The 27,484-nt window shown below is 28.2% G+C and overlaps 1 protein-coding gene across 2 annotated transcripts in view; it reads left to right on the top strand.

The window, feature by feature from the left end:
• Window positions 1-27,484, top strand: part of LOC114131757 (neuroligin-4, X-linked-like) — a 502,436-nt gene that overhangs the window by 195,678 nt on the left and 279,274 nt on the right. The window contains exon 2 of one of the 2 annotated variants that reach the window (XM_050199849.1): window positions 16,681-16,837. The gene's annotated coding sequence lies outside the window, so the exon portion shown is untranslated. Of the gene's footprint in view, window positions 1-16,224; window positions 16,838-27,484 lie in introns of those variants that run through there. The other variant, XM_050199848.1, reaches the window with a different exon arrangement.

Here is a 27,484-nt window from a genome sequence, read left to right as displayed (position 1 = left end):
ACTACAATCATTATTGTTAATAATAATTATAAAATAATTTAAAAAATCCGCGAAAACTTACATAAAATATTATATATTCAAAAATAATTTGATGAGTATTAAAATTTGTCTTAATAAAATTGTTATACTTAAAAAATAAATGATTTGATAAAACTATCGATATTATTACGTCAAAAGACTTACATTTACGATATATTTCTGGGCCAATCGATATTATGAAATATAGTGTATCACAGACACAGTGATACGCATTGAAAAAGAATATTAATATTTACATATAATAACATATTATACAAATTATTTGAATAACAAATATAGTGATGGTTTCTTTAACAAAAGTTAAGCAATTTTCTTGATAAATTTTTACTTTTTTAAATTATTTGATTGAATTAGTTATAAAAAAAATTGTATTTTTTTCATCGTGATAATTTTGTTGAATTCGCTTTTTTTTTGAAATAATAGCTGCTATTTTTAATTTCACATTTTAGAGTAGAATATTTTTCTGAGCATTTTGAAGCCTGTATAAAAATAAAATTTAAAATGAGTATTTTATTTAAGTAGTTATAAATAAATAACATAATATTATAAGTATTTAAAGTTTAAACAATCTGAGTAGTGGACCAAAATTATGTGGGTTGCGGGACTGTCTACTTTTCTCTGCTTATCAAAACAATAAAATATAAAAACTATATGCTGGCATACAAAAAAAGTAAAAATTATAAATCATTCAACTTTTTTTAATCGAGTAGGTATCTTTAAATTATGTGATAAAATTATTTTTTAAAACTTTAATACTCTTCAATACTATGATTATTTACTTTTAAAAGAATCAATATATATATATATTATACATATATTTATATATTATACATATATTTATCTTTTACGATTTAACTGAATTGCATTAGAATAGCTTATTAAATATCACCTATAGATATATTATTTAACGTTTATTATTATTTTTTGTTTCGTTTTATCTTTTGTTGGCAGAATATGTATACTAATATCTATAGAAAAACGCGTCTTGTATAATATTTACCTTATTTTTATGTAGCTCTTTTACTGCCGAGTGTAAAATTAAAAGCACTATTGTGTCAAGCTTTTTAAATATTACATAAATAATCCGTACAAATTGTATAGTACCTCTTAGATGATAGAATATAATCTAATATAATATTATTTAATATATTTGATAAAATTGAAGTTTATTTATTAATTTTATATTATTAATTGTAAGTCATATAATAATATGTTATTGAATAAATTTATCTTAACTCTACTAAATACTTTTATTACATTTTTATATTTTGTTTTAAATTTTATATATTCTATTAAATAAGGTTAATTATTTTAAATATCATATTTTTTTTCATTTAATTGGTCATGTAGTTGCAATATTTAGATTATCTAGAAAATAAAATGTAAGCTGCTATTAACGATAAGTTTATAATAATATATTCAGTGTTTGCCTTTTTTGATTTCAATATTATTTAAACATAGACGATTATCTAAATCATCAGGATCATCATGGTCTAGTTGACTTAACTTTTATACTTAGAATAGAGCACATAATTGGATCTAAACAAGGATACTTTAGTTTGAGGAGAAATTCAAATTACAATTTTAGAATATTTACCACAACAAATTAAATTTTGATATTTTATAATTATTTTTGATTTACTTCAATATTCTAAGGATATACTGAATTTTCATGAGGTGATTTCCAACAAGACAAATGTTTAGAATTATACAAAATTAAATAATTTTTAATAATATTTAAGTACATCGCTACGTAATATTATGTTGTTTGAGAAGAAAATAATTTCTTGGTTTGAGGAAAAACCAATTTAATTAATGTAAATATTATATATTGAGTTAATAATATGGAACTTGATATTGACGTCTTATTATTAATTCAAAACAACACTAACATTTTTATTAACCTCAAAAAGCATAAACATTATAATGATTATAAAAATAATAATTGAACATGACAAAATAATTAATATTTTGTTTTATTTTCTATAATGTCTTCATAATTATTTAGTTTCAAATCGAAGCTCATAAAATAGAAAAATATATACTTACGTATAGATTTTTGTTTAAAAAGAAAAGAAAAAAAAGTATTAAGTATTAAGTTTAAGTGGAACGTTATAATTTTTAAAATTTAAAGGTTATCGTTCATTGGTACATTTACTATTACATAAATATAATGACACAACAATATTTTACGCAAAATTCAAAATCAAAATATAACTTAAGATAATATTATTGTAAAACATTTTTTTTAATTTATAACACGGTGCATTATATCAAAAATTTTAATACAACGTATGTAAATAACGCTGTAACGCGCAAAAAAAAAATGCCATGATGGCTAACAGGACGTTCTGAATTAATTTATAACAATACATTTTTTTTTTTATTTTACAATATGTTCACATATTGTACAATAAGAAAATGGCATAATGAAAATGTGTATGACAAAATATTAAATAAGAAGAAAAACGTATTTCTTTTCTTCATTTCTTTTATTTCGTGGAAAACATTTTTCGCAGAACGAAGAAAACCTTTCCGTTGGAGGAACTAAAAGAATATTATTATTAAACTTATGTCTGTATTAGTGTAATTATTATAAAATCAGATTTTCTTAGCTGACTACAAAAAAATATAATATAATATTATATGTTTTAACACCTTCTTTAAATTTAGGTAAGATAGTGGTTTGTATCTAATTAAATCTAGATACAAACTTCTTATAGTTCAAAACTTCTCTAAAATACATATCATAATATAGTTTCAGAACGTTTGGTACACATCCATAAACGTACAAACTCGATAGAATCCAAATTAACGCGTTTGAACTGTATCGTTGAGCGAAACACTGTATTATCTGCCGTTAGTTTTGTAAATGGTGAAACTATGCATATGCAGTTCAGTCGGTGAAGTTGTTATACTTATAATCAATAGAGTTAATCCGAAGAATTTCTACGATTAACTGATAATAATTAATACTAATAAATATTACATCCACGATTTAAAACTTATATATTCAAATGAATATACGTCATTATACTACTAAATAATTTAGTATTATCGATATTTAAATAAACTCAATATTGTTTTAGATATGGGAAGAAAAAAATTACTTAGTAAAACAGTCATTAAAAATTGTATAAATAAAAATTCATAATGAAATAATATTATTGTATGTCATTAATAACAATTAATATTGTATTTATAAATCATAAAATACTTAAACTAAAATCAGTGTTATTATTTATTGTCAACAATGTTTCAATAAATGTATATTTATCGAAATTTATTTCTAATCATAGAATATAATTTCCCCCAACACTGTTTATAACGTCATTGATATATATATATTGATATATGTATTTATACATTCTTAGAAACCAAGAAAGTCGTTCGATATAAATCCACGCATTATAGCGCCGGACTCGGAGTGCATGAAAATTAAAGTAATTTCAAATGCTATGCTAATTTAAGACGCACGTAATATTTATCTTATACGCCCAATTCGCAGTCTCATTGCAATAGCACCATTGTGTTATGCATAAGAATATTACGTGATACACTCGGTGCATTCTTAAACGGGTTGGGATATGTTAACCTGGCTAGAAATATATTTTTCTAGGATGGTAGTGCAACGTGAGCCAGTAGATGGTTTGTTACAGCTGACAAAAGTGAATATTAGATAATTCTATCACGTGTGTCTACTTGGTTTTCTCATCCACTTTGTTTGTTATTTTTTTTCCCTTTTAAATAATGTTGTTTTCACCGATATGGTATTATAAATATATATTACGGTGTTTCGGGTTATCGGTAAAATCGTTTCAAAGGTGATTGTGAAGAAGGTCGGTACGGTTTTTATGTAATATATCGGGTCGGAAGACTAATGAAAACTATGGTCTTTTACAAAATTGAATTAGACTCAGGTATTCGACATTTAATTAAAGTGCAGGTTACTATAATACGCTAATAATAATCAAACACAAGATATAAAATTAGCCGTCTACAGACCGAACGCAACAAAGTTAGTAGTTGACACGTGTCGGTCACTCCTATATTATACACATATTATTTAAATGTACATTAAGTTTTATAGATATAATATTCAGTCGAAGAGACTTTCGTGGAATTTCGAAATAAATTTGATTAATGTGTTATAGCTATCTAATTTACAATTAATTTATCGTTTTTCCGGGACCACTACTGAATGATACATACAAAAGTTATACCTTTTCGTATTATGCATTTTTCTATTAATTCAGGAATTACTTTTTTTATGGCTATACAAATGCTTCAAAATTTGCATAACACTATTGATACGATAGTATTTTGTAAATTCCATATGGTATCTACTTAAAACAGATTCGTTTTTAAAATTATCAGTTATTTGAAGATAATCGAAAGAAAAAATAAAATAGTCAAATGAGTTATTTATGTCATTAAAATTATTTATAGCCTTAAAGCACCAGAAAGTGTTAAAGGTTTGAAAACATATTATAAAATAACACTGATATCATTTGCATGAATTTTTCATGATAGTAAAATTGGTACACACGTGTTACCTTTTACTGAATTTAATACATAAAAAATTTGCAGAATTATTTTAAAACAAAAACACGTCACATGGCCTGATATAATATAATATTAATACGTTTTTAATTTATATAGATTTTTAGGATACGTATATTTGTCTATTTTATTGTAGTAAATATAAGTTTTAGAACACGGTAGATTTATAAAATAATTTTCAATGAAAACGATGAAGAAGAATTTAACGATTAATAAATTTAAAATAAATAAATAAACAGTTAACTGAATTAAGTTAATAGTAATAAAAAAATATAACTAAATAATAGTAGTTATACATGTTATTTTCATGAATTTATTTATTTTTTATAATAATAATTTCTAAACTTTTAAAATATTTAAAACATTTTTAATACGAGTTCAATCATCATTATATATTAAAATAGCATTTTTAATGGTTCTACCAATCAGTTTTTCCAAGGAAAATTAAAAATGTTTGGTCAGAATGTTTTCAACAACTATATTTTCATTGAACTTTGTACGTATTGTGTTCTTAACATAAACTAAAAACGAATGACAGAAGTATTATTATTTATTTAGTACATTAAAATAGAAATGAAAAAAATTAAATTAATATAAAATATTTTAATGATTTTAAATTATAATTGATAGGTAGTTGGTGAATTTTGGTACATTCAACGAAGCAATTTGTCATCTTGAAATAAGTTAAACATGAGCAAAATAAAATAAAACGTAATATTAAATTAAAGACAGAGAAGTAAATGGAAATTGCAATAATAATGCTGAATATGGATTAAAAACTGATTGCTGTGAATAACTTAGAACCATCAAGACATTCTTGAACATGAAAATCTCAAAAATGTTATAATATCTTCTTCAGTCTGTTCAGTGCACACCGGTTGATATACTTAAGTGAAATTATTGAATTTCAACAACTAAAAATTAATATTCGTGGAATACTATGCCAAATAAATTTAATGAAGAGACGTTTGAGCCAAAACGCGCTTTGCTAATAATGAGAAAACAAATACAGCAGAGGTGGTCAAAATAAATATTAAACATTAAAACCAAGTTTTTCTTAGAAAGTGATGAAACTTTATAATACAGGAAAGGATATAGCTAATACATAGCAAGACACTGATTTTTTTCAACTCATAAAATTAAGTCAATAAAATAAAGTAAGTTAAGTCAAATTTAACTAATAAATTGATAATATGTTTTATAACTCCATTAAGACACAAATTCACTGTTTCCTTTTTTATTCGATGAGAAAAATGAAATGACATCTTGAAAAATAGACGAAATTGAATATTATTTTAAGCTTGAACTTGAAGTTTGCCATTTTGTGCTGACAAAGAAGTTAAAAGAATAATTTTGTTTAGGAGGAAGTATAGTGTGAGTAGTTTACTTGCTATCAAAAATGCCATTCATCAAAGAATGGACGTCTAGAGTTAAACTACCATTATTTTTTAGCCACATAATAATTTATACGTAAAAATGTTGTTTTTTATATGTATAAATACCGATATTGTATTCATTTAATTATATATAATATATGAAACAAGCATTGAAAATTGTTCATGCCTATAAATAATCAAAATATTTTGAAAATTATATGATTTATTAGTTCTTATCAGCTAGCCGTGCACTGAGTGGACGCATATTTGATATGTAACTTATCTTATGTGTATCGTAATTATTACCTATATCTGTTGGTGCGTTTAGACCATGTATCGCTTTTATCGTTTTTCTTTCGAGCTTATATGTCTACAGAGTGTGCTAAATGTCATGAGCACTTGGGTCAAGTGGGTCACCTAGAGTACGTAATTATTAAATGCAGCATTTTTGACAACCAAACTCACTATTATTGTAATGGCAATTCTGAGACAAGCTTAGAACAATTTCAAAAAAAAAAAATTGTATATCACATATTTTAATTGTCAAAACAATAAATTTATTAAGTTAAAATGCTAAACCAACTAACAATCTAGAAGAGAAAATGGAAGATCTTATAAAACCAGTAAGTTTTGTGAGCCTTAAATTCCAAATATAAAATAATTATTTAAATATTTAATGAAAATTTTAAATATTTATGAATATATACTTTTCGAGTTACTCTAAAAATCAAAATCGATCATCTTAAAAATTGAAATTGAGTAAAAAGCATTAGTTTTTTTTTAATTTTGACATTTTATTATTTTATTTATATAATTACAATCACTCATACTACAAAATTACAAATTAATGGCTTTATAAAAAAAAATTGAATGGTAATATTTGTGTATGAAAAAATTATCTTTGAGCTAACATGTTATTTACGTTATAATTATTATGACTTATTAATTTTCATCTTAAAAAAAAAAAATTAACGAGTTTTTATAACTTAGTTAATATTAATTTAACGTTTTAATTTATTTTTAACTCATTAATACTCAGATCGATCTAATGCTGCACGTTATACGAAAAATAATAAAAATATCTCAAATATTATGTATATTATTATAATACTACCTACTGAATAACTGCGTGGACACGTTGTGCACGCGGTTTTGTAACACTGGCTGAAAAACAAAAGTGGGAAACGATACTCGTTTTGTATTATAAAACATATTATCGTCGTATGAAAATGGGTCAATCACCGAGCGGTTTTTATGATAAAACCAAACGTTTGTGCGGCCCGGCTAAAAGATCGCTGATCTGAAACACGGGAAACTCGGTGAATAATATCCAGTACAATATAATTATTATTATTTCTTTTATATAGATATATTAACACAAAAACCGGGGTCGGCAAGAGACTGACAATTAATCTCTCGTCGCAACACCACTAGCAAAACATCGAATAACAAATCAAGACATAACGTATATTATTATAATTATTTATAATCACATAATTATATACTATCGGCCGGACGAAAAATGCAAATCGCCGCCGGTAACAAACGGTCATTGCGCAGTCATTTTCTTCCGCCCCCCCGGGTCGGAAAACTATAGGTGCTGTATTATTGTGCACGCACACGCGCCCGTATACGTTTTACGGCTTACGTGTGTACAATACAACAGTAGTTGATATCTACTACCCGCCCCGTAGACGAGAATCGGGTTCCGACCTGCGGATTGCCGTACGGTAATAGTTGTTGTGTAGTGTGTTGCGTGGGCGCGCCGACGGTGCGAGTTGTCAGGTCGAGAGTGACTGATGAGAGAATTAATGGGCTGTTCTATACGTGTGCTTATATGTATGAATACAACTATACGAATTTCCCAATACTATACTCACCTGTACGACTAGTGCCACTACACGCTATTATTATTATTATTATCATTAGTATTGCCGTTGCGTACGGCGCGGTGAGATTTTGTCGGTTCATACGCTGTATCCTAGAGCGAGCGAGAGGGTCGCGGAGAGAGGGTGGGAATTCGGGAGAGACGGAGACGAGGCGAGGCCGAGACGGAAGGGGGGGAGGCGATAGGGATAATATCAAAAATAACGATCGTTACCTTTTATGCGAACGGCCGGCAATTATTTTAAATAATGACCGCCGAATGAAAAATGCATTTGTTCCGATCGCACAACAAACGACCGCCGCCGACTCTAACGCGCCCGTTAATATTTATTCGAATACGCTATTATTATTATTTTATTATATTATATTATGCCTATCGTGATTATTGGCCGACCGTCATCGTCAACGCGTTTTTCGTCATCCGGGACAACAACACTTTTGGTCAAATAATAACCGACATTAGTCCCCGTGTACATAACAATATACACTCGTACGTACTATGTATATTATATTTATGCGGATAATACACTCGACGGTTTTATAATATACGTACCTATTATGTTCTGACCGTGTACACTCGTTTTCTATCGTAGTTGTGACGTGTAGTTGTAGGTGAATGGGGGGTATTTGTAAAATATAATAGACCTATTGTAAAAATATGTTTGATGACTTTGTAGGAGAAACAAGAAAGGTATTTTGAACTTAATTTATAGGTAAAAAAATAAAATGAAAATATGTGACTAAGATTACTTCCAACTTTTATTAAATACAAACAAAAAAACATATCGAGGTTCTATTATTAGAAACATTAAAAAAAAAAAAACGTTATTGTTCTTGTGCTTTCAATAATGTAACTATTTATGTTTTTTTTTTTTTTAAGATATAAGTATTCACAGTTAAATGTCAACAAATTTAATCATCAGTTTTCTGCAGAATATATTTTCGACTCGATATTCACCTTATTGAGTCCTTTTTGATTTTTAGTTGTTTCCAAAAAGTACCAAGTATAGGTAACTCTGCGAATTGACCAAACGAATAGTTAATACCACACATCCGTTTTGACCAAAACTAATGTTGGTTTTTTTGCTGTAATCGAAAAATTAATTTCATTATTGCGCGTACTATATGAGAACCTTAAAGTTATAACCAAGTTTTGTAACTTATTGAAAAGTCGTAAATGTGAAAGAATTTTCAAGAATAGGTTTAACTTATACGTGTCCATGTATATCATCAAACGTCAAAAAACGTAAATCCATAAACAAAACGAGGTATCAAAATAGAGCTCAACTTGGAATGGTTTTCGACCTCGATGATGTATGTTGATAACAAACCTTTTATACTAGTAAAGAATAACACAATTTTAGAACTACATTATTGTTATGTACCGATTGATGATTTTTTCACATGATCAAAAACCGTCTATGAAAATAATAATAATAATATTATTATTATTATTGTAGACATGTGTTTTTGTAACACGGCGCGATGTATATGCAAAATAGCTACATCACTACATTTTGGCATTATTTGTGTATTCTTCATATCGAGTTTTGTATTGCGTTTCATACATTATATTATTATTATTATAGAAATAAATAATAAAAATACTACAGTTTGGATTTTTACGAACCAGAATAGATTGAAAAAAAAATACTAGGAGCAATTCATTTAGCTTATTATTTTATTAATGTGTTTGTAAAAATGTTGAGTGTATTTTGTTGGAGTTTTATTATTCATAATATTATAAAACCAGTGATTTTCGATCGTTATGGCACTAAAATGTCATTTCAATCTCGCTACTAGCCAACCATTTATATCGTGTGATATGAATTACTATGTAAAGCATTTAACCACTGGTAAATAGTTGATTTGTACCAATTATTCGAATTTAAATTATTAATTCATTCAGTAAACTGTGATGGTTCATGGTCTGTAATCTATAATGAAGTGAAACCTATAATCTGACGTGTAAATTTTTCATTGAATACACATTGTCTAAAATTCCCTATTGTTTTGACCAAATTTACAATAATTTTTTTTTTTTTTGTAAAATTATAACTTACAAATTTAGTAATAATAGAGCGTTGCAAATATTTCTAAGACACTAAAACGAAAAATAGCGATTTCAGAAAAAATATCACTTTTATTTTACATTATACACTGCAAACCAATTAAAAAAAAAAAATAATAATAACTATAACATAGGTATAACGTCCATCTTATAATATATTTTTTAAGCTATTAAAGTATGCTGGAGAATACTTACTTCGTGGTTCGACGATTTCAAAGGACTTTTTTACGATGATTGTAAAAGTAAAACTGTATTGATAAGAATATTACCAAAGTTAATGTAAAAATATCGGAATAAAAGACAGTTTCTTCGGTACATTCTCGCTAGGACGACAACAATTCTTGTATCTATTCAACGAAATTCGAAATGTATAGTCACTGCGTTGTATATTATATTGTCTTATCGTCGAAAAATATCAACGTTTTGTTTTCGATAGCACGACAATGCCTTTCTGGCACTACGCGTAATGGTATAAATAAAATATACTACTTTACCTATAGAGTTTGATGAATTATTGTTTTGCGAAATTAAAACTCGAATAGGTACCTAATTAAATAATAGAACTCTGCGAGACGTCGTGATGAGTACAACAAAATAAAAGGCTTGTCTGATCGTATTATAATAGTTATTCATATAAAACTATCAATGCGATGCTTGTTGACAAGTCATAGAATACAATTCAAGCGGTAGACTGGGAACGCCGGTGTATAATATTTATATATTTATGGACAATGTTCATTTGTTCACATCAAATTTATTACCGATATTTTTTGTTCCGTTGCCGGAAACATTTTCAAGTATTACACTCGTGAAATCTATATAAAATGTGTAGTTTTTATTCAAACACGAAATGATGGAGCGTTAATTAATTTACTACACTTGATAAATTCATGCATATAAAATAAGGATAAAGTTAAATATAGTGAAAAAAAGTACAGCGCTCTATTTAAATTCTGAGTGTGAATTTGATCAAACATACTTGTTTCTCGTTGTTACCGTGAATTTCAACCAAATGAATATTCAAAAACTCGATCTATTTATTCCCGTAGAGTAAAACCGTTTGTCAATACAAAATAATTATTTTTTCGTAAATTTGATATATCACAATAGTGATATTTAGCTCATTTTAAATCAAACACGATCATTTTGGTAGTATAATTGAACATTTTCAATGTTATTGTTATTTGAATTTAAACTGTCTCATTTTTTCCTTAGGCAATATTTTAAAGTCACTAAAATCGTATATATAAAAAAAAAATTATTTAAGGATAACAAGTAAACTACCAAAAGATTTTTTTAAATTTAGTATATAGTTTGTCTTATACTAAGGTGTAGAATCGTTATTAATTTAGATTTATTTTTCACTTTTGTTTTTGGATTTTAAAAATAATAATTTATTACATTTATAAATCTAAAAAGTAAATTAATAAATGTTAAAAATATTAATTGATATGAGTATCAACTCAATTAATATTATAAGTTACAATTAATATTACTACTGTTAGTATATTGAAAAGGATATTCAGATTAAACTGGATATATTATGTAACTATAATAGTTTTCATAACAAAACACAATATTACTGACATTTTTAATATCAACATTTACAAACGTTTCCGGTTTCGATGTTAAAATTTCAAATAAACAATGGGTAGTATGCAGTAATAGACGAACGGAGTATTTCAAAGGTTATTTTACCGAATTCTGCAGATTATTTCGCATAGTACAATATTATAATATAAACATGTAAAAGCAAATTCAGTATTTGTCTTAAAACCTATTAATACGATTAACCCATGGTGATCACTGTAAGTGCATGCTGTTTGAATATATAACGTTTATTGTTTATAGTATTCTAGTAAAACAATAACAATAATAATATTATATTACGTATTAAACCAACATTGTTGTAAACAGATTTCGTTATAATATAATTATTGTTTAATATAAAACTATGTAATACATATTTATATATTTAATTAAAAAATATAACAATGGCCATTTCCGCCAAAGATTGAAAAAAAACTTATGATTAAATTAACAGGTATTAGGTCAAGAAGTTAAGTAATGCATGAGATCAATATTCATCAATGGAATCGAATATAAATACAATGGTGATAAATATAAGTGTGACTTATTAATAATACTATGATCGTTACTTTTTATGTAATGTGAAAGGATTTTGGTCTTATTATCAAACTCCCACTGAAATTATTGTTATTACCGGACCTCTTATTTCCGTCTTTTTATTACGTATCGTTTTAGTAACGAACCAAAGAAAACAATTTCGGAATACAGTTTACAATCATAAACGATTATTTGGTATTTCAGTATCTTTTATTATTCTGAAGCTATAGAAACAATATTTTAAGTTCGAGTAGTAAATGAATTGGATTTGGAAAACTATTACAGACTATACATTAATCAGGCGAAAATATTCACTTCAACAAATTTTTATTAAGTTTTTCTCGAAAAATAAAACAAAATATTATAATCTAGATGACATAATAAGTAGATTAAACTTGGAAAAATATTTCTAAGGGAGATGGAGAGATTTATACTTAACTTTGGTTATATTTTTGGCACTTCTAAAAGTGTTTTATCTTGTTTTTTAATACATAAAAAAAATTTGAACATCGTTTTAGAAAGAAGCTTGTTATAAATATTGGCAACCATTATTATTTCGACTCAATGTCAGTTTATTGATCATAATGGGTCAATTGACAAAAACAAAAAAATCATTATAATAATATAAGTTTGCGTGGTGGAAAAATGTGTTCGATTTGTATTAGTTATTGGAATTAATTAATGATCTTAACGTAATGATGTAAGTAAAAATGTCGAAAAGGTTATGAACAAATTATACTCAGAGTGATAAATGTATGTTAATAATGTATGTTTTATTGACAACATTCTCTAAGTTCTAACTAATTTAATAACACAAATAAAATGTAATAGCGAGATATGATACTTTTAGCACCGGGAAGTCGCGTCTGAGTGTCTGACAAGTTCTTGTCAATATGATGAGTAGCTATGTTAGACCAGAATGTTTTATTCCTTCTTATACCTATCTCGGATGACCCTACACGCTAGCGGATACAGTGAACGTTATCCTGTATCATAACGGATGAAAACGAGCCCTTTCGTGGAAATTTCAAAGATTATATCAGATCGTATGTTTAAAAATAGCATACAAATATTATATATAGTGGCAGTAATATAATTTTATTTGGCTTACTGTGTTTTAAATTATCTAAAAATCTTCATAGCCCTATTTGATTAATACATGTTATGTGAACGAAGCAGGTAGGCTGATTGTATTTGTATAGTGTTATATGCATTTATACTTACAATAATATTGTACATTATATTCATAAGTGAATGCTCACAGTTCACTGTGATGTATACGCTTGAGCGTTTTATTTTATACGAAAGCTGAGCCACTCATGAAATACGCATTTTCATTTGAATACATCGTGCGGGTGTTGTAACGTCTTTGATGTACCAAAAACAGCTAACTACGCCGAAGAGCTGGGATTAATTCTATTAATCCCTGGAAAATTCGATTCGGTACAGATTCGTCGAAGGATATAATAATACGTAGAAATAATACAATTGTCAATCTCAAAATGACAAATTACCGCTAGTGGAGGACGCGGTACATTGTATGGATACATCGTAGGTAAGCGTATCGGATTTACCTGAAAACTAGTGAAATGGGTTTTCTGGGTTCGCCTCAAGTATAGTGAAATGGTCGCACTCGCGTAATTATTACAGATTGACCGGGTGAATGCTTCAAAACCGACTGCTTGTAACAGGTAAATGTCTGAATTTGTTGAATTTTGTATTACTATTATTACGCATGACTGTTGAACGCCCAAATACGACACTGACAGTGCCGTGTTATTGAAAGCTGAACTTTGAGAGGACTTTGCTCTTGAGCACTTAAGATTAGTATAAAAGGGTACTCATATATTAATAAATAATGTATAATAATATAGTTGACAAAAAAATCAGTGACAGTATTTGACATTATTACCAAACAGTCTGCAACCATCAATACTCTATCACGGTTGGTTCTAAATATTCTAACCACATAGTTACCTGATATATTGCACTACAATCAGTACCTATTTAATTAATGTTTTTTTTTTTTTATAATTACATTCATCGACGAAAAAAATTATGTTACCAAAATAAATGTATTTATTAATTTATTGTTAGATATATGAAGTTTTGGCATAGTTAGAAAAAACAAGTAAAGGAAATAATTATTATAAAAATAATAATTATTTTTTATTTTATTTTATTTTTTTTTTTGTATAAACTATAATATTAAAAAGTCGCTTTCTGTACTTCGGAGTGTTATCCCATCATCCCATCTATATATAGATTGAACGAGGGACGATAGAAAATGTTTGCCTTTGCCCGTAATATGGCTTAGCGAAGCTACGAGTCGACAACATACGTCTCCCATCACTTGTATTGCAATTTAACTCGGTGGCCATGTTGCTTTATATATTTTTATTGTAACAACAATCGAGTTTGTGTGCAAATCGTAAACATTTAACGGGGATTTGCTGTCAAGGAATTAAGGAAATGGTCGGCTTAGGTTAGGTAACGAATCCTTTGATATTATTTCCGGTCAAAATCGATTTTAATGATGTCCTACAGAAGCGATTGACCACCACGAATATTATTTATAACTCATCCGGGGGTAATATTAATCATCTCGGGACTAAATCACCATCATAAAGCACGAAAATATATGACGACATAAACAACAACAACAATAACAGCAATAATAATATAATATTTTGACATAAATGGCCGTATGATTGAAATTTTGAAGCTAGAAATCCAGTTGAACACGACGACATGATAGTTTTACGATACTATATTATACAGGAAATTTGAGAAGAAAAATTTGTGACAAAGAACAATCAACAAAGAATACAAAATTTACCTATCTATACTAAGAATGTCTCAAAAATATAGGTGTAAGTTAAAAAGTGTAATTATTAAGTTTTTATTTTTATTTTAATTGTTGGACTTATTATTATAATATTAGATACGATTCCATACAATAATATGATATACAGACAACACCGATTCAACACCCGTGTTGCGATCGATGTATTATAGTCGCGCTTAAACTATATATGATAGTATCGGAAAACGCTACTCATACTCAGTGCGCGATACTGTTCAAAGCACATCCCCAGTTCCACTATTTTCTTTAACAACGCATATTTTATTTAAATGTTTTGGAATATTCGAGTGTATTTTCAAATACTTTGGTGTTATGCGATGATTCAGAGAGTACCCCGAGGCGACGGTTGGTCTGACGATATCGCGAAACGCGGTGAAAAATGCGGCGAAAATCAGAGTTTGAATAATTAACGTATTATTTAAGGATAATAGGGGGTAAGCACGCTCGGCGGATCACCTCGCTTAATTATATATAATTATACGGAGTTTAGAACCTACGTCGCATGCGTGCCAAAAACGTATGTACCCGATACACACAACGCACATACCTCGTGCTCGGGCGCGAGTATAATGTAATATTTGACATGCGGAATCGTGTAGGTACCTATACATACATACATAATATACACCACCCGACCCTGCAACCTGGCGGCGACGGATTGATCGAATCGGGGCGACTCGCGTATTTTTTTTTTTTTTTTATATATATTTTTTTTTATTCCACCGTCGCCGCCGACACGCCACACAGCCACCTCCGCCGCCGCAGCCACCGTGACTTCCGCCGCCGCGCCATCCCACCTCGTCCTGTCCGTCGGCGTATATACACACACAGGACACCTCCGCCACCGTACCTCCGGTGTCGACACACGCGGACAACACACGCCGGCCGACATGACCGCCCGCGCGCGTCTCACATATGTGTTGACGAGATAACGGATCTGTCGATTAAAAAAAAAATAAAAAAAAGCGAGCGAGCTAGAGAGGAGACAACCACCGTCCGACCGACCGGCCGACCGTATCTCTCAAGGCGAACGCCGCCGTCGCTGCTCCGAAGAATCGGGCGCTGGCGGAGAGACACGGCGACGCGACGCGTGTGGGGTGGTCGGTGCGTACACACGCGAATATATAGAGGAATCTCATCCCTCCACCCCAACCCGTGACATTCGCTCCGACCACGCACCGCCACCGCAATCTATACAAACCGCCCTTACTCGCCCGCTCCGTGTACGCCGGCGTCCCGTTTTATATTCCGTTTCGGCCACCGCCGCCGACGCTCCCGCCAGTTTCCGAGCAAACTTTCGACCGGCCGGTGCGGTGTTCGTCGTCGTCGTTGTCGTCGCGTCGTCGTCGTCGTAGTCGTCGTAGTCGTTCGCTTTCTGTTTTTTCGCGTACACACCCAAATACACGTAAAACAGTACACACACACACACACATACCTAAGTAAATACACCCACACACACACACCTATACATACACAAATATACATACATAAATACACACTTTATACACAAATAAACGTAGACATATACACCCTCACACACGCTCACGACCTATTACACACACACACACACACGCACACACGCGAACACTTATCAGAAGGTGTATACGTCGCGGAATACCGAAAACCGTACAGTGTTCTTCAGTGTGCGATCGCTATGTTTTTTTTTTGTTTTTTTTAAATAATATCATGTTTTCGACAGTTCATAGTTGATTTTATTTATTTATTTTTTTTGAAAATTTGAAAATATTCAGTTTTTTTTAATCAAGTGTCTTATCTAGATTGTTATATTGTTATTATAATATCATTATTGTTTGTTTTGGTGTCCGTTCCAATGTGGTGCGCGAATGTTTAACGACGTCGCCGTCGTTGTCTCCGTCAATTTCCCGAGTACACCGTACAAACATCGTGGTGAGTTCCATCGCACACACACTCATCCGTCTACACACACACGCGCACATAGAACCATGCAAAAACACTCACGTACGAGTGTGTCCAAAAAAAATAAAGTACAAATAAAAAAAAGCACCTACTCTGAAATAGGTTTTTCTGCGTCATCGATTTGATTTATTGCGTCATTATATCGGTACTCGTCCGGAACGAGATTAAGATGCGATCTCGTCTCGTGCGCGACACATTGCAATTTTAAAACGAGTTCTCCAACGATACAACAATGAATTATTAGTACTCAACCGATTCCTAAAATGGTGGAAATTCACAAAGACGCGAGCTCATAAACTATTAATCTTTAGCCGACGTATAGATAAACACCAAATAAACTTTTAATTGCCCGATGCATTAATAAATATAGTATCGAACGGAAAAGTCGAATAGATTTTCGTTTGATTAAATATTGATAGTTCCAATTCGTTTTTAATCAAAATTCGTTTGGTCGGTATTTTTTTTTTTCAATTAAATATTTATATTTTTTTATTTTTTGGTAATTTATATAATTATTTTATGATGTTACACGAATAAAACAGTCTTCCATAAGCGTTGAAAAATATTATACATTCCCTATAGCAAATAACGCGTAGCTATGAATCGAATTTCCCACCCCTGAAATTAAGATATTTGTATTAGTATAACCGCCTTCGTAATTTCTACTAATTGCGAACCTCCACTAAAACGATAATACGTTGGTTTTAATAAGTATGCAAACATAGGTCGGTCATAATTCACGAAAGTTTTGAACGGAATACCCTACATTTTGGGGACAAATATAAAACATAAAAAGTTAATTTTTGGATAGCATTCAGAGCAAATAAGAAAACTATTTATGAGCTGAAAAAACTTATACTTTTTTCTGCGTTTTGTTTATTTTTTTATTTTAATTTTTCTTAACATTTTCAAAAGAACAACGTTACCGCTAAAGGCGACATTGAAGTTTTTATGGATTTTCAAGTAGTATTAGTTTCACATTTAAAATATTCGTCATCTCATATACGTATATATTATAATGTATACTTTTTTTTTCTCTCTCTCTCTTTCAGCCGTACCCGTGGACTCGATAAACTTTCTCGTCGGCGTCTCGCTACGATTCGAGTAACCACATTATAATGTTTCGCATACGAAAATGTTTACCATTTGTAATTTAATACGATTGTACGATCGTTCTTATTCGCGTTCGACTCGAAATTATCGTAACGATATCGCCTATACGTAACTGGTCGTGCCGGCATTGCACCGACGAACGCAGCATATCATCACGTCACATACGCGTACTACATAATATAATAAATAATATAATGTACAGGAGCAAATCGTCGTGACTAAATTTTAAATCGTCTGATTGAATTGGATGAATGCCCGTGGAATTAGCGGTGCCCGTAATGAAAAACCCGGAGACCTTATAACTGCGGTTGAACGCCGAAATGACAAAGATATTAATTAGTTCAGCGTGACGTTACCCTCCACCTCTATACACACATACACATAATATATACATATATATATATATATCCTACAATCATCCCCTCGTAATTATTCGTCCTTTACATCTGAAGAATGGGGTCGTGTAGCAATTAAAACGCTACAAAGCTCGTAAATGCAGTATTAGGCCTGTATTATTTTTTTCTTCGTTTTTCCCGGCTGGAAAACGTCTTTTTACAATAATATACGTATTAAATACGTTTTACTGCCTGTGATTTACGTTAGGTTTTTGCATTCATTCCACACTCAAAATCACTAAAATCATCGATAGAATTTTTTTTCATTTACTCATATTTCAGGTCTCTAGAGGCAATTTGAAAAAAAAAATAATAACAAATTATATAAAAATAAATCCTTCTGTTGTATGAAACTATCTCTCGAGAGTTTCGTGTCATTTATTTTTTATTTTTTCCTCTAGTACTCAATTGGAGCTGTTACGGATAATAATCGAACCACTAGTGGCCGAGTTCAAGGGACTATACGGAATTGGCACTCGAGGGAAAACGTGCACTTGATATTTTCAAATTATATTTTAATCGATTCAATGATCAATATCCCGCTGGGGGGTTACTTTATTTGGTTCAAATTCGTTTATATACTATAGTGTTCGATTATTGTTGTTATATTTTATTTACTATTAATGTTGGTAAAAAAAAAAAAAATAAATAAATAAATAAAAAAACAAAATAAAAGAAACAACCGGGCTTATAATACACGAGGAAAAGTCTTTGATACGGATTACTGTTCATAACTTTTAGTTAAACTATTTTTAAGACGCACATTAAAAAAAAAATATATGAATGTGACTATTATAACATTTTAAAAACTATTTTAAAAAAAAATTTACACTTCAATAAATTTGTTGCTAACTAATTTTTTCTATAACCGTATGGTGTTTTCGAACGATGTGAATATAAATATTATTTATTTAGTTAAAATGTAAATTATCTGTATATAATATTATTACCATGCCATACACTTAACTTAAATAAGAACAGATACTTATTTTAAAAACTGCAAGGATTAACAATTAAGGATTATGTTTATATGATTTTTTAGAAAAAATAATAAAACAATAAAATCATCAAAATATTATAAAGTAGGTAGGTATTATATACGACTGATGTCAAATCGAATGATATGGCACTTGAACATTTTTCAGTACTTACATCATTCATCATAAAAAATATATTAGGGAAAACATAAGTCATCATTGACGAATCCAATAAATTTCTTGTTCAGATCTGAATACAAACATAATAATACGTCTGAGAATGAACTGAGAAAATTGGGAATTTTTTTTTCAATAAATATTTTATTAGCACAGAAAAAATGTTAAGAATTTCTCTACGAGAATTATGCGTTATGTCGTAACATGACATTAATAGTTGAATGAATATTTGATTTATTGATATTTCATGGAATTCATATTTATGATCATTATTGTATTATATGTAAATAAAATTATAGTGCACACTAAACTGACCAAAATACATCATATTTTTATTTTATTTTATGTTTGGTTCTCTGTTCCTCTCGTTTTCTTCGCTCTGTTGATAGAAATCCGAATGGATTTTGACCTCAAGCCACATACATTTAGGATTCCGGTAGTCATATAAATGATGGCAGTCCTATTACAGTCAGAATCGGTACCATTTATTATTAACACGTCAACACTATAATAATAATAATAATAATAATAGTAATAATAAACAACACAATTGGAACGTTTATTTCGATATGAAAGTGTCCGATCAGTCGGGGCCGTTAGCATTTTTAACGAGAAAAAAACACAAATTATATATCTTGTTTTTGTTGCAATAGATTGCTCACCGCTGTTCGTTTGCATACGTCTCGTATCCAATTTTCTGAATCTGAAATTTCGATTGTTGTACATTTAGAACTTGGTCCACGTTTTCGGTTGATCATCAATCAACGTGTCATGCGTGGGTCGTTTATTTTCTTTTCGGAAGTGCAAAAGTTTTAAAAACCACAAATACTTGTCAAAAGGAAACAAAATGACCACAGTATATTTCGGTATATTGCGTGTATAATAAAATATAGAAACTATTCCGTTTAAACAACAATAAGTAATTTTACAGTATTCGATTCCACGAAGACGACGCGTGATATATTTATGTAAATGCAATTATATAACTAACTTGATTCGTTTTTTTTTTTTAATATTCATAAAAGTAAATAAATATTGAATCATATTATTACATTTCAGTGAGTAATTAACAGTAAAAAAAAAAAAAAGGAAAGGAAAGGAAAACTTCTGATGAGTTATGGTTTGTGAAATTACATAATTTGATATATATATATAATCGTTTTAAAACACAAACATGTACACGATGATTAATGGGCGTTTGGTTTTTACAAGTAGTTCAATCTTTAAAAATCAAAGCGGGAAATGTAATATAAAAATGGATTTTACTCATTACGTTATTCATTTTGTTAATAATATATTCCAAATTAATTTATGCAAAACGATCGTTTGAAAAAATAGTAAACTATTCACTATAATATTGCATAACATTATTAGAACTCATCGCTGAATAATTATTCTAGGAGTTACTTGTATAAGCAGATTTGATAACAAACAATAATATTATAACGGTTGATTGCGTAGTCACAAACCATAACCATAAACCTAACCTAACGTTAGTGTACTATTTTTATCGCATTGCACCAATATATTATTATAATTGAATTATTTATCTCGTGCTATACAGGGCTGATGTATTTTGCATATAACCTCTGACATTAAAATTGTTATGTGTTACAAAATTTATTGAATGCGAACTGCAGCCTTCTGTAAAAAAAAAAAAATCTATAAAATATGCATAGAAAAATAATAGAAGTGTTTTATTTTAAAAACAATCATTTTTTTTTAAGTTCTTACTATATTATTTCTTTGTCAGCTATTGAATATTTCATTATATCATACATACGAATTATGTAAATTTAAATCACTTAGGTATAATTCAAATGATTTAATATATAAATTAATTACGAATGACTCTGCGATGGATGAAAACGTCAGGGTAATCATCAAATGTCTAATGTTCAAATAACTTAAATCAATATTAGTTTGATTATAAGCCATAGTTGAAAACTTCTATGATGCTAATAACTAAACCGTTTGTTGAGAAGAAAGTCACGATACATTATCAATTAATGTAAGTAGGTACGTAATAATATTACGAACTGTACCAAGAAATAGTTTAATAAGTTTGTCATAAATTGACTCATATTCCATTACTATAGTGTTGAACATGTCTGACTACTATTGTAATAATAATAATAATAATAATAATAATATAATTCAGTTTAATTGTTTTTCCAATAGTCATTGGCTTACAAATATTTCACACTGTAAATTATATGGCTGGCTGAAATATAAATTATTATGATTATTTCTAATTCGATTTACGGAGTACAATCTAGTTCAATAATTATATATTAAAAAATTAATAATATATATATGCTAAATACGTTATATAACAATGTGCTATAATTTAATAGATTTACTTCGTTGTTATAAATTATTTTTTACAGCCTGAGTGTTTAATTATAACCTAGATGATAAAAAATATTTGATAAAGTTTTTTAGAAATATTTATTTTTCGTCTGGGTTATTGACTGGATTTTATTTAAATGATTTATAATTATGACGATTATCTTAAAAGCAAACGATAAATTAATTACCTATGTATTATATTTCACAATGAGGTATCTTTTCATTTTTTTTTCTTGAAAGTCTACATAGATTATAATATTTTGTATTCATTGTTAAAGTTAACCTATTAAAATGTTTTTAATCAGTTGTTGTAAGTGTTTTGCATTGTACATTTTACTTTAACGCGTTTAATAACACTTTCACAACTCTGCTATTGTTAAGCTTCTACTTTTAATAAAACGATTATCGATTCGAGAATTTAATATTTAAAAAAAAAAAGAGATTAATGATGTTTATTTGATAGATTGATATTAGCTAGATTTTAGTAATGATAATAACTTTCGACGAAGCTTTTAAAACAATAACATCATCTAGAAGACGATATTGATTTATTATTAAACGTTATATCCTAAACAATAATAATATACGAATTATAGACGTGTAATGTTTATTTCGTACTCTTCAAAACAGTTTATGAACAATAACTGCTTAAACGTTATTTTTTAATAAAAAAAAATATATTACGAACCTAATACGTGACGTTATAATTCATTAAAAGTCTTAATATAAAACCTTTGAGTTTAAACTACAAAAATAATAAGAAATAAAATAAAATAGATTTACAATATAGCTTATATACTCGTATTTACGGTGTACGGAGAATACAACAAAATAAGAATATACTTTTTTATGCTAATATGTATATAAGTATGCATTATGACTTTACCATGTACCTAAACCTATTTGTATTTTTAGTAAATATTATACATTATTATTATTATTATTATTACTGTATTTCCTAACCTCAGCCAAACAACTAGAATTAGTAAAGAGATTCTTGGAATAAGATCTACTGTTGTACCGTTATACGTACCGCCGAGCAACAAATTCTCGTCAGACCGTTCATTTCCCAAGGTGGTTGAACACATTATTATGTCAGTACAACCATTCTTAGTATATATTTTATTTTATAATAATATATTATATTAATATCGATGCGACGTGGTATAGTGGTTTGCAAAGTTTTATTACGAATATTGTACGATGTATTATAATTATTCACATACGTGTATTTATTTTTTTCATTGCGTTTTACGCCACAACATAATATTTCAAACCTTTTTAGGAAAACGAAGCTTATTAATTATCTCATAAATTAGCATACAAAAATACTTTAGATTTTTCGTCAGTTTAATTTTCATATTGTAAATTTTAATTATTCTCAAAGTTTTTAATTTTAACTATTATAACTAACAGAGTCGACGTGTTATTTTTGGGAATCGCGGTAGGTTAGGCTCGTCGTTCCGCGAACGATTTACTAATTCATATTTAGCAACTTTTATGTCTTTACTCGTACCCTATAGTGTATAATATTACTTCACTTCATTTATATCATTAATAATCCCGCGGTCGGTATTTTAGTTAATGCGATGGGAATCATACACTAATAATTATTACAAGTCGATAAACATTGAGTTCATCAACTTTGTACGTTCCTAGTAGTCATTAATTAAATTTAGAAACCGTTAAATTATTTTATGGTATTTAATCATACGTAAAAATCGAACAATAGTCCAAATTAAAAATATTATTCAGTACAATTGTAATGGTATAGTATATATATATATTTTTTTATTACTCTTATTATTAAGTCTATTCACTAAATATCAAGCATGATATCAAAGGATATCCTCTTTATTGTCAAATTTCATTATGCGAGAACGGTTTGTGTAGAAAGTGTATTATAATGGAATGTGGAATGTTACATTAGCTAAGGTCAATCAAGTGGAGACTTTGATGTCCATACCGACAAACGGCAATGGGGAGGCGGAAAAAAGTTTCCTAAAAATAAAAGAAAAAAAACGAAACTCCGATAAATGGCTATTTAAATACTTTATACAAACTGAACATATTTTTGAACCAGAATTTGTGGTTCGCATAAGCTAATTTTCAAATGAATTGCATGACAATAATATTTCCGATATCTTTGAATCCATGATACTTAATGTAGTTCTGTCGCACTCGGTAGGGCAACCGCGTCTGACCTACGGTTCTTATTAATTCGAGTTTCGCATAACATTATATTATGATTAAATGAATGCGCGCGTGTACACTGTACCATACAAATGGTATAATATTTTAAATGGAAACTTTTCACTATCGTTAGATTTTGGACTGTTCTCAAAAGTCCTGGACGTTGCCGATTTGCATAAAACACACAGGTGAAAGTTTGTAAATGTAATTAACGCCGCTATGGTTGAAGAGTTTGCTCAGGTCATTTGTGCTACACCACCCTGTAGGGCCCCGTGAGTTGCTAATACCACCTGACCAAGACAAAACTTTCTGCTAAAAGTTTGTAATATAAACGAAGTTTGGGTCCAGTCTGCAGACAACGGTAGCACGAGCAAACAAACCGAGACGAAAACACCTCAACCGCAAAGATGAAAATATACATAATATAGTTACACACTCGCATCATGTATAATATTATACACGCGTACTTGTTCACATGTCAAGATATTTCAATATAAAATGTAATGTGTAATTAAAAATACATATTTTTTAATATGCACCCACATGGACAAATTTCACAACAATATTTAATGTACTTTTTATCCCTCTCTCGTTCATAAATTGTGTATTTTTAGTTTTTTGAATCTTTGTAAACATAAGGTTTATTTTGTTATTAATAATTAAGTATTATAATGTAACATTGCGGTAAGAATGCTTTTGGTTAAAATTATTAAGTGCCTGAGAACGTAGTTTTTTAGTTTTATTAAAAATATATTTTATTTTTAATTATATTTCACTACTTAGACGAACAACACTCCAAAGTATAATATTATATCTTTGCTGAATTTAAATCAATCGTTATATAGCGTTCAATCACTGTGTGTTTTTAAATTTTTTATCAATTATTTTTATGTATTTTTTCCTTTTGAATATATATATATATATATATATTTAATAATAAATAATTTATACAAAAACTACATTATCGATAAATTATCAGTTACTCGTAAAAATATTCAAAAATATTACCTTTAAAATTAGTTTTGCATTATTTATTAGAAAATAAATCCATCCACATTTTTTAATTTATGATTATTAATTATTGTGTATAATATTATTTTAAATTTAAATTTTGAATGTTTCAATATTTTATGTTTGATTGCTTAATGTTTGGAAAAAACAAAAATTAATAACTAAATTATATCACGGGTGTTTGTAGGATTTATTAAACACTGATTGGATGTCTAATAATTTACTTTAAATTAAAGTTATTAGAATTAATGTTATTAATATTAGTGCTAGATGATAAGTTTTGAGGTAATTTGCTACAAAAAAATGTGTGGATAATTATTTTTCATTGTCAGTAGTAGAGTCAATGGAATATAATTTATTTACAGAGCATTTTTATTCAACGACATTATTCTTGCTATTATATGTTAAATGTGTATTCGTGTTCAAGTAGTATATCAGTTGAAATACAATATTGATTTGTATACGTCATAATTCGAAATTCGATTATTGAAAGGATAGTTATAATTGTATAGCTCATTATATTCGCTTTATTGAACAGGATTTTGCTACACCATCGTCAGTTGTGCGAGAGGTAGATATTGGTAATATCGGTGTGCCATCTTCTTAATCCAACTTTACTTAATCGAAAAATAAACAAAAATTGATAATATACACAATATTACGTACTTCAATACTTTGATAATTTGTATAATTACAAAGTTCCAATATGCAAATTATATTGGGTTATTTATATACAAGAAAAGCAATTATATTATATCATAATGAGTTTGTTTGTTAACGAAATATACGATTTCTGCGATGAAGCTACGTGACGAATCTATCGGATTAAGAATTAAATACATCTAAAAACAAACGTATAGTTTATTCATTAAGTTATAAATAGATATTCTACAAATATATCTAATATTCAACGTATAAAAATAATTAGGACTGATCTTTTTTAATAAGTCGTTTTTTGAAAAAAAAAACGTAGTTAAATCGTCATATTCTTTTGAAGACACTCGCCAAAAATTAACTCGTTTGTTCATAAGATATTGACCGATTTCAAATTAATAGCTATCTGATTAGAAACATTTATCCATCGCAATAATTTTTCAACTCTTTAAAATGCAGTGGTGATCGCTGGGAATTCCACTCAAATACGGTGTCACAGTATTATGATTTGCATAATTATACTTATTTTTGTTGAGTATTTATGAAAGATAAAATGTTTCTGAAATGTTTTTCATTAACGTGATTATTTGTCTTCTTCCTTTCAGTTATTCCGAAATATTTTCATATATAAAAAAAAGATAAAATATTTTTATCTGAACATTTATTTAGAATGCATTAAAAAAAAAAAAAAATGTATCGAAACAAATAAAAAAAAATTAACACGATTTTCGTTTTTATTGCATTTAAAATGTTTATACTTTGAAATTCGAAAATATAATTTTTACTCTCGCTTTGATTAGCTATGTTTACCACAATAATATATTTTTGATTGAACAAATAAGTAAGAATGAAAAGTGTTGCGGTACTAAGAAGATTTTATACAGAAATCACCAACCTTAAAATGTGAACATGAATACTCACTTGCACTTCTTCGAAATTTATTTTATTTTTTTTTTAATAATTTATAAAAAAATAACCTTTATAAAATTAAATTTCTGTTAAATTTATTATTTGCAAAATAACTTGAAATAATTTTATGGAAACCAAAAATATAATATTATAAAATAGTATTTTTATCTCCACCGTATCCTCTCTAAAAACGAATCTATAACAATTTAAATATTCAATCATAAAATATTTAAAATATAGTTTTATAGTAACAAACAATAATTAATGATATGAGTAATATTTTATTTATTTTATAGTACAGTTATTATTTAGCTATTATTCTACGATGATGATTTCTTTTAAATACTTAAATTACATATTTATGAATGTAATATATATTATATATGTTATCAAACTTATATAACTTAATGTAATTATTTGGTATTTTAAGTTTAAACTATTTTTTTTGGATTATAATATACTCGTATTTTTAACCATGTATATTCATTTTTACATCACTTAACTCAAAATATCAAATTAACAAGTTGACAAAATAAAAGTAGAAAAATAATAACATTTATGTACTAAAATTAAACAAAAAAAAAAAAAAAACATTATCAGTATCTTTAATTGTACTTTCACTAAAAGATTAAATTAAGTGTTCAATAATAAATTCAGTTAAATTATAATAAAGGATTTTAAAATTTACTTATAAACGTAATATTATAAGGTTACATATTATGTCACTAAAATAATCTTATGTGTACGCTACAGTACATGTTATTTAAGTAAATCAAGTACAGCCATGTACTTATATTTGTAAAATGCGTATTAACATTATACTTTATAAATTTATA

Source organism: Aphis gossypii, chromosome 2 (genome assembly GCF_020184175.1).
Source record: "Aphis gossypii isolate Hap1 chromosome 2, ASM2018417v2, whole genome shotgun sequence".
NCBI lineage: Eukaryota > Metazoa > Arthropoda > Insecta > Hemiptera > Aphididae > Aphis > Aphis gossypii.
This window is presented reverse-complemented; position numbering and strand designations above follow the sequence as displayed.